This window comes from Anas platyrhynchos, chromosome 2 (genome assembly GCF_047663525.1).
Source record: "Anas platyrhynchos isolate ZD024472 breed Pekin duck chromosome 2, IASCAAS_PekinDuck_T2T, whole genome shotgun sequence".
NCBI classification, from domain to species: domain Eukaryota; kingdom Metazoa; phylum Chordata; class Aves; order Anseriformes; family Anatidae; genus Anas; species Anas platyrhynchos.
The window spans coordinates 21,626,328-21,638,690 of NC_092588.1; the positions used below are offsets into that span (position 1 = coordinate 21,626,328).

Below are 12,363 nucleotides of genomic sequence, written 5' to 3' on the forward strand. Positions count from 1 at the left end.
CTGGTGTTTCCACCACTTCCCCAGAGACATAAAACATGCAGTTTACTCTATTTTTTTTCCTTTTTAATAGTTCAATAATTCCGTTTAACATTTTTTTCACTAAGTCATATGAAAGCCAATATCTGGGGTAAAACATTTCAAATTAAAACCTGGCTATTTGAGAAGAGGTAACTTAACCAAATATAGTATTAGAGTTTTCTCACAAAATGATGTAGTGACCAAGACAAGGCCTATCTTGTTGGAAGCAGGACTGAAAATACGTAAGCAAACAGTTCAAATCTACTACACGAGTTTATTTTGTGTCCTTGTGTCCACGATGCTAACTTCACAGCAGACCTTCCAGGGTGGCAGCTCTGTTAGGAACGCAGAAGAGGGTACCCATCGTGACCTTTCTCATCAAAAGCTTCCAAGGATGAACCAGCAGGTCTGTGACCAGCAAAAGTCTCCAGGGAAACACAGGAGTGGCTGCAATCTGACTGCAATTCTGGGGAAAGCCCGGGTCTGCCGGGGTGTAATAACCCACCCTGTGAAGATCCTTCTCATTCCCATCTCCCCCAGTTCAATCACCGCAGCTCTGTTTTTCCAAGCTGCGTACGCACTTCGAGAAGAAACCCCAGCCACGCTTAGTTTTGCAGCAGGCAGGATTTCCCCTGTCACAGCAGCTCCTCCTGGGTGCTGATTTCCATCACTTTCGTGCATCAACTATAAAATGCTGGCAGTGAGCAGAGTGGCGCAGCGGAAGCGTGCTGGGCCCATAACCCAGAGGTCGATGGATCGAAACCATCCTCTGCTATAGGCTTTAGTTTTCCTGCCTCCTGCCGTGAGTTTTAGGGCTGAGAGAGCCGGGAAGGCTCCAGGGAAACCTTATTGCAGCCTTCTGATACTTAAAAGGGGCTTATAGAAAGGATGGAGAGGGACTCTTTTCTCAGGCAGATGATAGAAAAAGGGGAAATGGTCTTAAACAAAAAGAGGATAGATTTAGATAAGACATTAGGAAGAAATTCTTCACTGTGAGGGTGGTGAGGCCCTGGCACAGGCTGCCCAGAGAAGCTGTGGCTGCCCCATCCCTGGAGGTGCTCAAGGCCAGGCTGGATGGGGCTTTGGGCAGCCTGGGCTGGTGGGAGGTGTCCCTGCCCATGGCAGGGGGCTGGAATCAGATGATCTTTAAGGTCCCTTCCAACCCTAAACCATTCTGTGAGTCTGTGATGCTATGATTTGTCTCTGGGGTGAACTGGAACTATAGGCCATTTTAGTAACACAAATTGCACTAATGTCCACAATTTAACTACAAAAATAACATCACAGTGATGTCTCCAGACTATTATCCTTGAAATTATAATGTCCTGTAACACAGGCATGTAAATTTAGTGTATTTTAATGTCTGTATTTGAAATTAGGCATCTGCTTCCCCACTCCCCCTTCCCCTCCCCACATTTTGGATATCTATACATACATATACACATGTGCACATGTGTACACTGGCCAAAATGGGACTTTAGAAGCACAACCGTGAACATGTGCAAGTGTTGGTATGGAAAAATACAGGGCACGTTCTTTCTATTTCTTCACTGCCCGTTTTGCTGCTGGTATGGCATCCCAGTGAGTGCTGGGCCCTTCTCAGTCCTGCATGTAGCCACAGGTACGTGTGTGTATGCCACCAGGAAACAGCACTGCCTGAAGACTGGGTGGGATTTATGAATCAGTGGCCACGCAGCTCCCTCAGTGACTTTAAAGGAGGAGATGCATCATTTCCTCCTTGCCACCCGGTGACTTGGATATTGCAGGAAGATTCACAGCAGCACGCTCCCGGACAGCCAGACATCTTCTCCCCATGGGAAACAGACTTTTTGGTAGCAGACAGTGCCCAGGAACTGAACATCTGACGTCCTGTGCCACATCTGGGAGCAAAGCATTAAATAAGGTCCATTCCGAGTCCAGACCTGGAGGAATTCCACCAGTAATTGCTTCTGGCACGTTTGTTCTCATCCCATCGTAATCCGTCACGATCTTCCTGTTTGTCGGTGCTTTCCTCACTTCAAAATTCCCATTTCTTATACAGCTTCACTTTTCTGTCTTTATTTCAACCTCTTGGTGAAGAATGACGGCATCTGCCTTGTTGGCAAGGTTGGTTACCTTATAAAAGAAAGGCACTGGGTTAATTTGGCATTATCTACCTCCTCTATCCACCTCTGCAGTAATCTCCTGGCTCTTTCCTTCAGCAGGATCTTTAGGTCCAGCTGATCCCCCTGCCTGGTGCATGAGCGGGAGGGGAAAAAAGAGAAGAGCTGGGGCTCAGTTTTTGGGTACTTCACCGTGTGCCTGTGATGCTGCAGCTGCTGGAGCAGGAGCAGGCAGCCTAGAGCAGAAGGCACAAAGCAAGGAGGCAAATCCCGAGCTCTCCCATGGAGCTCTCCCATGGAGCAGGGACTGCGCATCCTTCCTGACAGAACCTGTTGCCTCTTGAAACTCAGAGCCCCGAGGGCTCAGTCAAATATTTGAGATAGAGATGAAACGCTAGCAATTATTAAAAGACAATTAGAAGGATTATCTCTCCTCATCCTCCATAAGCCGTTCTCTATCTGGGCTCGGAGGACACGAACTCCTAGGTTGGAGAGCTCTCGATTAGGTGCACAGCATAAAATTAACAACTTCCTCGGCACTGCTTGGCCGCCGTCCCAGAGGAGATATCGCTGCAGAAGAAGCGTTTATCTCCTCCACCCGAGCCCTCCTCCGGAGCCGTGTCTCCCTTACAACCCTTGCAGCAGATCCCCGTTGCAGAGAGGCTGTTCCTGGCGAGGGCAGGGCCCTGTGGATCCCGTTTGCTTTCCACGGGCGGCGTTTGGAAGGAGACAGCGTGGGAAAGTTGCTGTGCAAACCCCGTGCCAAGCAAGAGCATGGCGAGCAGTGAGCGAGCAGGCTCTGCTCCGACTTGTCGGTGCTACGAGCAAGGATGGTGCCTATTGATTAGGGCACGCCGGCAGATGAACAGCAGACAAGGAGCGGAGCCAGCACATGGCCAGCCCCGCACAGCAGCACAGCACCCATGCAGCACGAATCCTCACTCTGCCCCTCGGGCTGGTGGGCACGTGTGATGCTCGAGCTGCCAAGCCAGCGGGGAGCAGGCCTTGGTGTCCTGTAGTAAGGATTTTGGTGAGCTGAAGGTTCAGATCTTCACCCAGACCTTCAGGTCCTGTTGCTCCTCACCCAATTTTTCCCCTCTGAAACTGTGAGGGAGGCAGCAAAACTGCGAAACTGCCACAAAACAGCCCCCCGGGAAGGGTGATAGCACATCCTTTCAGTCTCTATATAATACGTTCTATATTTCTTTGTCTCAAGCTGCTGCACGTTGTGCAGATTGCAATGACCTTCCCCCGGGGCACACGGTGGAACAGCACAGGTAATTTAAGACTGGTTAGCCCTTCAAAACAACTCCACATGCATTTATCTGGCTGGACTCCTATTAGCGCAAACCCTCTAACATTGGGTGAATTTCAACAATAACAAAAGCAAATTAAAAGAACACATCTTTTTATGAGCTTGAATTTTACAAGTAGCACCAAAAAAAAAAAAAAAAAGAACACAATCTTTGAGCACTTCTGATATTGGATAATCCATAAACCTTTTATTTAGACCATCTAAAACATGTTGAGAAGAGAACATTTTCCTTCCTTGCTGTGAAATTAATGTAGCGTCTCCCTCACAGCCAAGCAGTAAAGAAATATAAAAGTTATTTTGCCCAAATGCTGGTTTCTCTGTTGCACTTCGTTAAGTAAAGCCAATGCATCACTCATGGTGTTCTCTTCAGATAATGTCAAACAATAACGAGGCAGAACATGCAGACTTCAAAGGAGGCAGGACAAAAACACTAGGAGAGCTCATAATAAACCAGTTGTCTCTGGGTTTCTTTAACAACATTTATCTTTAAACAACAGCACTGAAATACATCTCAGTTTACCAGCTTTCAAACAAAACGGCTGAGCAAACAGTCCCACGACTGTTGACATTTTGCCTATGACTTTTAGGAAAAGGACATAAAAATGCACTCACCTCCATGAAGATTCATCTCAAATATCTTGAAAGCTCCCTCAGTTCATTTCAATTTGTTCTGGTCCCTTGGCAATCAGGGCGTAGTCATTCCATAAAACTGTGGCTCCTGGATGCCAGATTGTTAAGATCTTGCCCCAGCGGATACCGCGTACAGTAGCAAGGGACAGTCCTGTTCTTCTCAACATTTTCACAGCTTGGCATTTCAGAGGCTAAAAGCTAGTTAATATGCTGGGAATGACCTTGCGAAGAGAAAAGAGCATGAGAATAAAGTTCTCATAAAACTCATATTTATGTATGTCAGCTCGGGTAGGCTGAAAAAGGATGGAAAACACGATGTGGAGCATCCAAACTTCCAATCCAACCGCATCTGTCTTTCTTGGCTCCCAGGCAGGCTGTCAAGCTGACTTCTAGTAAAAGAAAACATTTTATGGCCAGATCTTACTCAGCTCTGTACTGTCCAAGAAGGTTGGTGTCTTGTGTTGGCCACCCTGGATGCCAGACCCCAATCTATGGTCTTCATCTCACTGATGACCACTGAATTTCTCCCAACATAGGATTTGGTGTCAAGGAAAAACAAACAAACAAAAAGGTGTCTTAAGTTAGAAAGATAGAAAAATGGAATCTAGCATGTGGAAAACAAAGCCTCTGGAGAAGAAAACATGGCTGTGGACTGAGGCCCATCACTGGACTGATATCATTACTTGAGTACAGAACATGCCCTTCCCAAAACATATCCCAGCCCTGAGAACTTAATGCAGATGAAAACCTCAGAGACCAGATTCTCAGCTGATATAAATTGGCAGAATTCATTAATTGAACCAGCTAGGCCAGGAGCTGATTGAAAATCTCATCTGTGGTTGCTGCAAATTGCACCTGCGATACTTCTTCTCCTACACTTTGCTGGATGAACTGGAATCCTTCCGTCTGACTGGCATTATGTGAAGAACATAACGGTGGTTTTTGTTTGTTTGTTTGTTTGTTTGACCTAGACATGCTTTTCTGTCTGACCAAAGGGCCATAGAAGAAAGAGGTAACAGGAGCCTCAGGAAAACAGCCAGTCCATCATCTCCCCTGCAGCAGGATTAGCTGTACTCACACCATAGACCTATTCCACACCTTCAGAGCCCACAGACTGTGAATATTCCCAGAAGGCTTTTTTTTTTTTTTTTTTTTTTTTTTAATAACTGGGCAATTTTGTCCACAGAGCAAGACAAAAATCAGAAGGAATTTGAACCCCTGTAAGTGCAGGGCAGCTTTTGAAAGGGATCCTACCAGAATGTTAGAGTGAGATCGAGACAGGGAATAGCAAAGAGATGAAACAAGGGAAGTGCAGCCTCTGCCTGCTGGTATCAGTGATGCTCTGGAAGCCTCAAAGAAGTGGAAGTTATCCTGTATAATCAGGGCAAAGGATTGCTTGGGTTCACCTGGTATCAGGCATGAACTAGTCGGAAGAGTAAGGCTGAGATTTGTGAAAGATCATTTCTCCAAGCAAAGCCCGTGAAACCGAATGCAAAGAGTCCTGCAGGGAGAGTGTTCCTGTACAAAAGAAAGTAATTGTCACTTTTCATTTGCTCTACCGACTTTTTTCCCTTAGGCTCAGATACAGTTTGCATGTCTAAGCCAACACAGAGACACCAAACCAAGCGTTTTGACCATCCTACAGCACCCTTTCAGCAGCATACCTACGGCGGAAAAACAGAATCTGCACTGATGACAGAGAAACAGTGACAAAAAAAGTTGTTCTTGCCATTAGAATCACCAGCCATACGCTTATTAATTTACTTTAAGTTCAGCAAATCACCCTCCAATAACCTCTGGCTTAATCTAATCTTGTTTGCCTTTTAACACCCAATTAAAAGGATGCATACCACAATAACCGTAATAAATCAACCAACTTGCAGCGGTACCAAACACATAAACACATCCACAGACCTGAATGGGAAATAACACCCGACAAGTTCTCAAGAAGATGATATTATCTGTCATTTCTGGTGGAGCCTCCTTGTAACTTAAATTGGGGTAGAGCATGCATGGACTTGGGCATTGTCCCAGTATATACAAGGGAACAAGTCACAACCAAAAGATTTCTTTTTTTTTTTTTTTTTTTTTTTTTTCTGGAGCAGCCACAGGGAGAAAGTATTGTTTGTCCATCACTGCTGTAAGGCTTGGCAGATATTTCAGTGGGATTGTTGTCCTTCAGCCCAAAGGCTGACACAGCTGGTGAGGTGCAGCCTACCGAGGCCCTGCATCTGGGTGTTCATGTGGGCATGTACACACTTGTGTGCGGAAGGGGGAAGGCAAATAAAGCCAGAAAACAACATAATGTCCAAAGACATTCATTATTTTTTCCAGCAATTACGTGAAGTCCACAAGTTTAATTAAAATTATTAATATCAGAGCAGACAAGGGCTTTCTGTTCTTCAAGGGCTCCGTTGGAAGCTGAAGATCTCGGCTGGACCATCACTGTGGAAGGCAGCATACTCCCCTCTTGGTGTTATAGAAATATAATGAATATTACCATATCAGATGGTAATCAGATAGGCTCTTGTCCCTGCTGTGTGGCATTAATGCTCCTAGAGAGGCCCTGGCTCTGTACCATGGCCTTCATGAGAAGTCTGCATGGCAGTGTGGGGGCATGGGACCACCTCAAGAAGCCACCTTTGAACATCCACCAGAGTACATTCCCTAAATTTTGGGCACTGTAATGTCCACAGCCATTACAGCGACTGACAGCCTCAGAATTAGGCTCCTGGCAGGGTCAGCAGGTGGGGTGGGGTGTCCCAACAGGTGATGCAGTGCTCCTGTGCACTGAGCAAGGGCCACAAGGTCCTGAGCTCCAAACCCTCTCCTCTTTCCTGTACTTCTTCACCCTCCTGAAGTTCAAACAGCCTTCGAAGGGAGGAGATGTTTTACTGAGCTGAGTACTACTTTCACCTGAGCAGCCAAAGGAAAAGGCAGAGATAACCATCCCCCTTTTACCTGATAATTTAGTGACTGGAGGACTCGCCCCCAAAATGGGAGACCACCTCTCAATTCCTCCTCCTCAGCGTGATCATAATCCAGGCTTTCCTCCACCCACCCACACATACCCTCAGGCTTTCTCTCTTCCTGCCTTCCTGTCTAAGCCCAGCTCTCCTCTTGACAGCCCCAGTCTTGGTGGTTAGAGAATATAAATGCTAATGAGAACCGTGGGTTTGAACGCCCTCGGGCTGAGCAGAGCGCTGGATCCAGGTGCTTCCCAACGCTACAGGAGAATGCCAACCATCGAGCTCATTTCCAGTGGCAAGAAGATGTGTCACCATTACAAGTCACATTCTCATGGCAGCAGCTGCAGTGCCTGCTGGTGAGCTCAGAGCTAGTCATACGGGTAAAAAGAGGGTGAAACCTGGTGGATTTTAGGGCTTTTTATGCTGGAAGTCTAGACTGTGAGGGAGTTCACATGTGCCTACTTTTTCAGTGCATTCCCTTCATTTCATAGGCAATACAGGTACTTCAGATTTTGGCTGTGCAGAAGAGAAGGTATTTGGGGTTGCTTTCTGGATCTAAGGCAGCTACATTTCATCAAAATCCAGTTTCAAGCACTCTGACTCTCACTGAAAGTTGCTTGTAAAACAGATACCCAAAAGCCTTATGTCACAATAGCAATAAAGTGTCTTGGTTTATTGGAATAGGAATTAGAAATGGAATTAAATGGAATTAAATGGAATTTTAAATGAACCCAAGCTAAACATGGGAAGACAAATATTATAATTCTTCCACTGTGCTTCAAATTGTGTGTTTCATGCCTAGTTTTAAGCCTTGGAGCTTAGCTGTTATCCACTGCCCCAGGACAGTTCAGCAAATCCCTTTTTCTAAAGGTGATTCATATAACAACGCAAATTTAGCCCTGGTATAATTCAGCTGCTTTCAATCCTAAGAGTTTATTTTGCTTGCTGTGTGTTCCCAGACTGGGAAAAGACCGAGGAAACTATATTTAAGAATTCTGTCTATGTGAAGGGAAGGGACAGCACCAGCATCTCTATGTTAAAGCCCAGGCACATCCACAAGCTCTGTGGGATATTTAGTGTACCGCATCCTAAGGAACTGCATCTCTCAGAGAATCTCCCAAGATTAACGCTCAGAGCATACTGTGCAACCTTGGGAAAAGCACTTTCTCTGGCTATATCTGTAGTATAAATGAACCCCTGCCAGGGGATGTTCCAGGGCATTGGAATTCAATCCTTTATAAACTGTTGACATAATCCTTGGCATTGGTTTCACTGAAGCCAACTGGCAGCATTGCTGAGGAGTTAGCACAACCCCAGGCCGTTCCCCATAGACATGTAGACGGCAGCCACTCTGCTTCGGAGGGAAACACATGAACACAGGCTGCTCCATGCCAACTGAGGGCCTGGGCATGTTTTGTTGACTAGTATAAACGCAGCCAATGCACCTAAAATGGGGATAATGCATCATTTCCCATTTTAAAGCGCTTTGTGACTTAAGGATGCAACTACCGCTATAAACCTTGTGGACACATAGCCACAATGACTACAAGACTATTGGAAAGTATGTGTAAGTATTGGTGTCTTTCACATCTCAGAGTACAGAGTAACCAAACAGCTGCCAGAAAACATATCCTACAGGAAGCTCAAGCTCACACCTACAGGTAATGTGTGCCAACAAAAAAACAGAAAAGGGAAAATAGCAATGGGTCCCACAGGGGCAAGATTTCTAATTTCCTGCTCTCTCCAAGTGCATGAGAAAAGATGTTCATGCACTGATGCACTGATGGGCTTGCAGTAGCAGAACATACTTCATTCTCTCTCTCTCTTTTGATGGCGATATAGGAGTAAACTACCTTAAAAAACGGCAGCTCTTAAAAAAAAAAAAAAAAAAAAAAAAAAAAAAAGCAGATGCTTAGATGCTTCATTGCATTCAGTAATTATTAAATTAGATGGATTATTAGCTAGCTAGTAGGCTACATTTTAAAAAGTATTCTTTTGACCAAGTGTTCCTGAAGACTATTATGAACTGTTCAGCTCCAAACCTTTCTTCTGCTCAGAGTATTCCCAATGCTGCAACTGTTCTACAGCTTTTACAGACAACTGTACTTTTCAGAAAAGCAGAAATATTCTGAAATTTTGCTACGTTTGGTTACATCTGTCTCAGATCTTCACAGGACTCCAGACACACCTTCTTCACTTCTCCAGTAGCATTGCTTTTGACTGACAGAGCTTGAATCTACACCCAACTCAGCTTTTTTCATAGCTAAACCACTGCACAGGTTCATAAAACTCATGGCCAGTTGGCACTAGCTCCTTCCTACAGTATATGATACCAGCCGTTCAAAGCAGAATAACTCCTGCTTCACACTATTCAAGGCCTATTTTGTTCTGTTTTTAACCCTGCATCCAGCCACAGGCTTATTTCAGGCCTGAAAATATGATGCCACTTGGTACCATTCACGGGAGATTCAGCACCTGCAGGCTCAAGCTATGAGTCAAGAAAGGCAATTACGGAAAAGTAATTTATGCACAGAGCAAGAAGAGTGAGTGGTAGTACGTTGGAGTAGCGTGATTATCTTATTCAGAGAAGTGCCAGAAAGGTGAGGGTAGCAGCGTGGTTCACTAGAGGCATGAGCAGGAGACAATGTAGGTAGGTAGGTATGCAAGCTAAAAAGAACACACTTTTAAATATCATGGGAAAGAAAAATGTATCTTGTATTTTCACTGAAGAAGGAGAGAAGTGGTTCAAGTCACACTGCCTTCACAAAGCATGAAGATTAAACCACATCACTTGCATTTAATAGTCAAACTGTTGCAAGCAGCAGAAGGGGGTGGTCTGGGGTGGCTGGGCTCGCAGTGCCTGGCTCGCTCCCGTGCTGGGGAAGGCATCCCAAAAGGAGCAGCTCCCACACACCTTCCTCAGGATGGGTTTCAGCAACACGCCATGGCCAGCTGGGCTTAGCGGCATGGGTGACTGCTGCTTCTGATTTTCTGAAGTAAGGACATAAGGCGTGAGGGGGAAGACTGATGAGGAGGAGGAGAGTGGCTTGCTGCAAGCAAGGGAGAAACATAAACAAGTATCCATGCTTCCAGCTCTGTGTGGGACACCGTGGGCCGTGCACATAAAGGGTCAGGAACATAAAGGACAGCACCGGTCGGAGACACGCTGCCCACCGCCATGAGGCCAGAGCCAGCCCGCGGCCGGCAGCGCACGGCCGCCATCTCGCGGCTGCCAGCGCCTCGCCAGCCCCGCCGCCGGCAAAATGGCCCCCGCGGCCTCCCGCCGGCACCCGGCCCCGCAGGGGGGGGGGCTGAAGTAAATTAGGGAAAATAACCGAGCTGGCGAGGAGCTGCGGCTTAGGGTGCACAGGGGCTGAGCACAGGCAGGCAGAAAAGGCAGCTGGGGCAATGCAGTGAGGGAAAACGCGAAGATAAAGGGCACAAAAGTGCTTCACTTTGGTGAACATAGGTGTGCCACCCGCTTCAGGGTGGGCTGTGAGAGCTGCATGGTGGGTGTCCTTCAGAGGGGACAGACCAATGGTTTTTGGTTGTTTTTACAGGAATTGGTATCTTAGTAAGGAGCTTGAACCGAAATATATATATGAGGGAATTTTTCAAAACTATTCAGGAAACAATAAATTTAATGAAGAAAGGTGAAAAACTTTCTCCGTTGGTTCCAGGTTTCTGGTGTTACTTCAGAGCTTGCCAGGGTGTAGCGGAGGGTGCTGCTCCACCCCATTTCCCTGCGTGTGCCAAACTTCATTTCTTTGAGATTTCGCATATCATTTGCCTGCCTCAGGTTGAATTTCATCTTGAAAAAAAAAAAAAAAAAAAAAAAAAAAGCTAAAAATAGCTCAGCCAGGACCAGTGATAAAACACTTGTTCTTGCCCACATGCAAATCACATATAGTCATTTTGCACAAGCAAGCACACACAAATTTGTGCAAGCTGGAGTGCCTCCACCCACCAAGGCATGAGTTTAGCATGGAGCCAGGGATGTAACTGTACCCCAACATATTAAAACATTAAAATCTGTTTTAAAATCTAATGTTCTCAGCATGCACTCTTAAGAACTTGGCAGCTAAACTCCCTGAAGATGCATTAGATTCCAGCACAGGACCGCCAGGGATTGAGGAGCTACTTCTGACTGCCATGGGACCCTGTGTTGTTGAACATCGGACAGAGACATTGTAACTCTCCTTAGTGGTGGCTCTCAGAGAGCGTGGCGACCCAGTGCCAATGTCTCTGAACTGTTACACATTCTGCTAAAGCAAAGAGCTGGGTATCATCAAGTAGATGATCCAGACCCTTTCGTGACCCATACAGATGTAGATATGGGGCCGTGTGGTAGGTTTCTTTTGCATTTGCTCTTTGAAAACCTCACCAGTTAAACAGCCACAGAAGTCAATGTTAAGGTCACAAAGCCAAATAAACCACTTCAGAACACAGAAGATGACTGTGCAACCATCATTCCACCACCTCTTGTACATGTGCATTAAAATCCGTATATATCTGCAGCTTTTGTTTGGGTGTGGAGGTTGGGTGGGGAGTTTTGTGAAGGAGGAGGCTGCAGTACTCGTAGCAGCATGCTGTGAAAGGCCAGGAGAGGCAGAAAGGCAGCATCTTGGGTCATGCTAGCTTGGACAACTAGCTTTTGTTCCTATTTGCAGCATAGCTATGTCACCTACAGGAGATTGTTTTGCTGTCAGCCTTCATTTTAGCAGTTTCTGATTTGGGATGGATTTGGATTTTGCAGCCTGAACTGTATTCTGCTAATCCTGCAGCTCCCAGGGCAAAGGTCCAGCCCCAGGAGCGGGTCAGCAGAACTATTAGCAGTGTCATGGCTTTCGTGATAATAGCAGGAATGTTTTGGCTTTGTGCTGTGCTGTTCCAGAGTCCCTTCTGTCCCTCTGCCATAAGCTTTTTGTGTCCTGCTGCATTACACTTACTGCCTAGCATCAATACCGTGAAGCCAATACTCCACATTACAAATATGCTTATGGACAGTCAGTTGGAAGGAAACAGTGCTCAACCCTGTGCAAAAAGTCCAGTCCATGTTGGCAACTTTGTAATGTGCCAGACTGTGCATCCTGTACAAGCTTGGGTGGTTGGTGTCTCTGTGGTACACTCTGTATCATGAGAACAGAAGTCCTGGGCATATAAAGGTCAGTGCTGGAGTGAAACCAAAGTGACTGAGCCAGGGAGCCCTACAGCTTTGTATTGTTTGGTGACTGAGTACCAGGAACTCTGCACGCAGCCAGACCACAGTCCTGCCTTTCAGTAGCTGGGCATGATGAGACATCTGTGTTTTGTCCTCCAGGACACTTGA

At 46.1% G+C, this 12,363-nt stretch overlaps 1 non-coding gene across 1 annotated transcript; it reads left to right on the forward strand.

Moving 5' to 3' along the window:
* The first annotated feature begins 721 nt into the window (after positions 1–721).
* On the forward strand, positions 722–793 carry TRNAM-CAU (transfer RNA methionine (anticodon CAU)). The gene has a single exon. It is a non-coding gene; the product is annotated as a tRNA-Met (tRNA).
* The last annotated feature ends 11,570 nt before the right edge of the window (positions 794–12,363 follow it).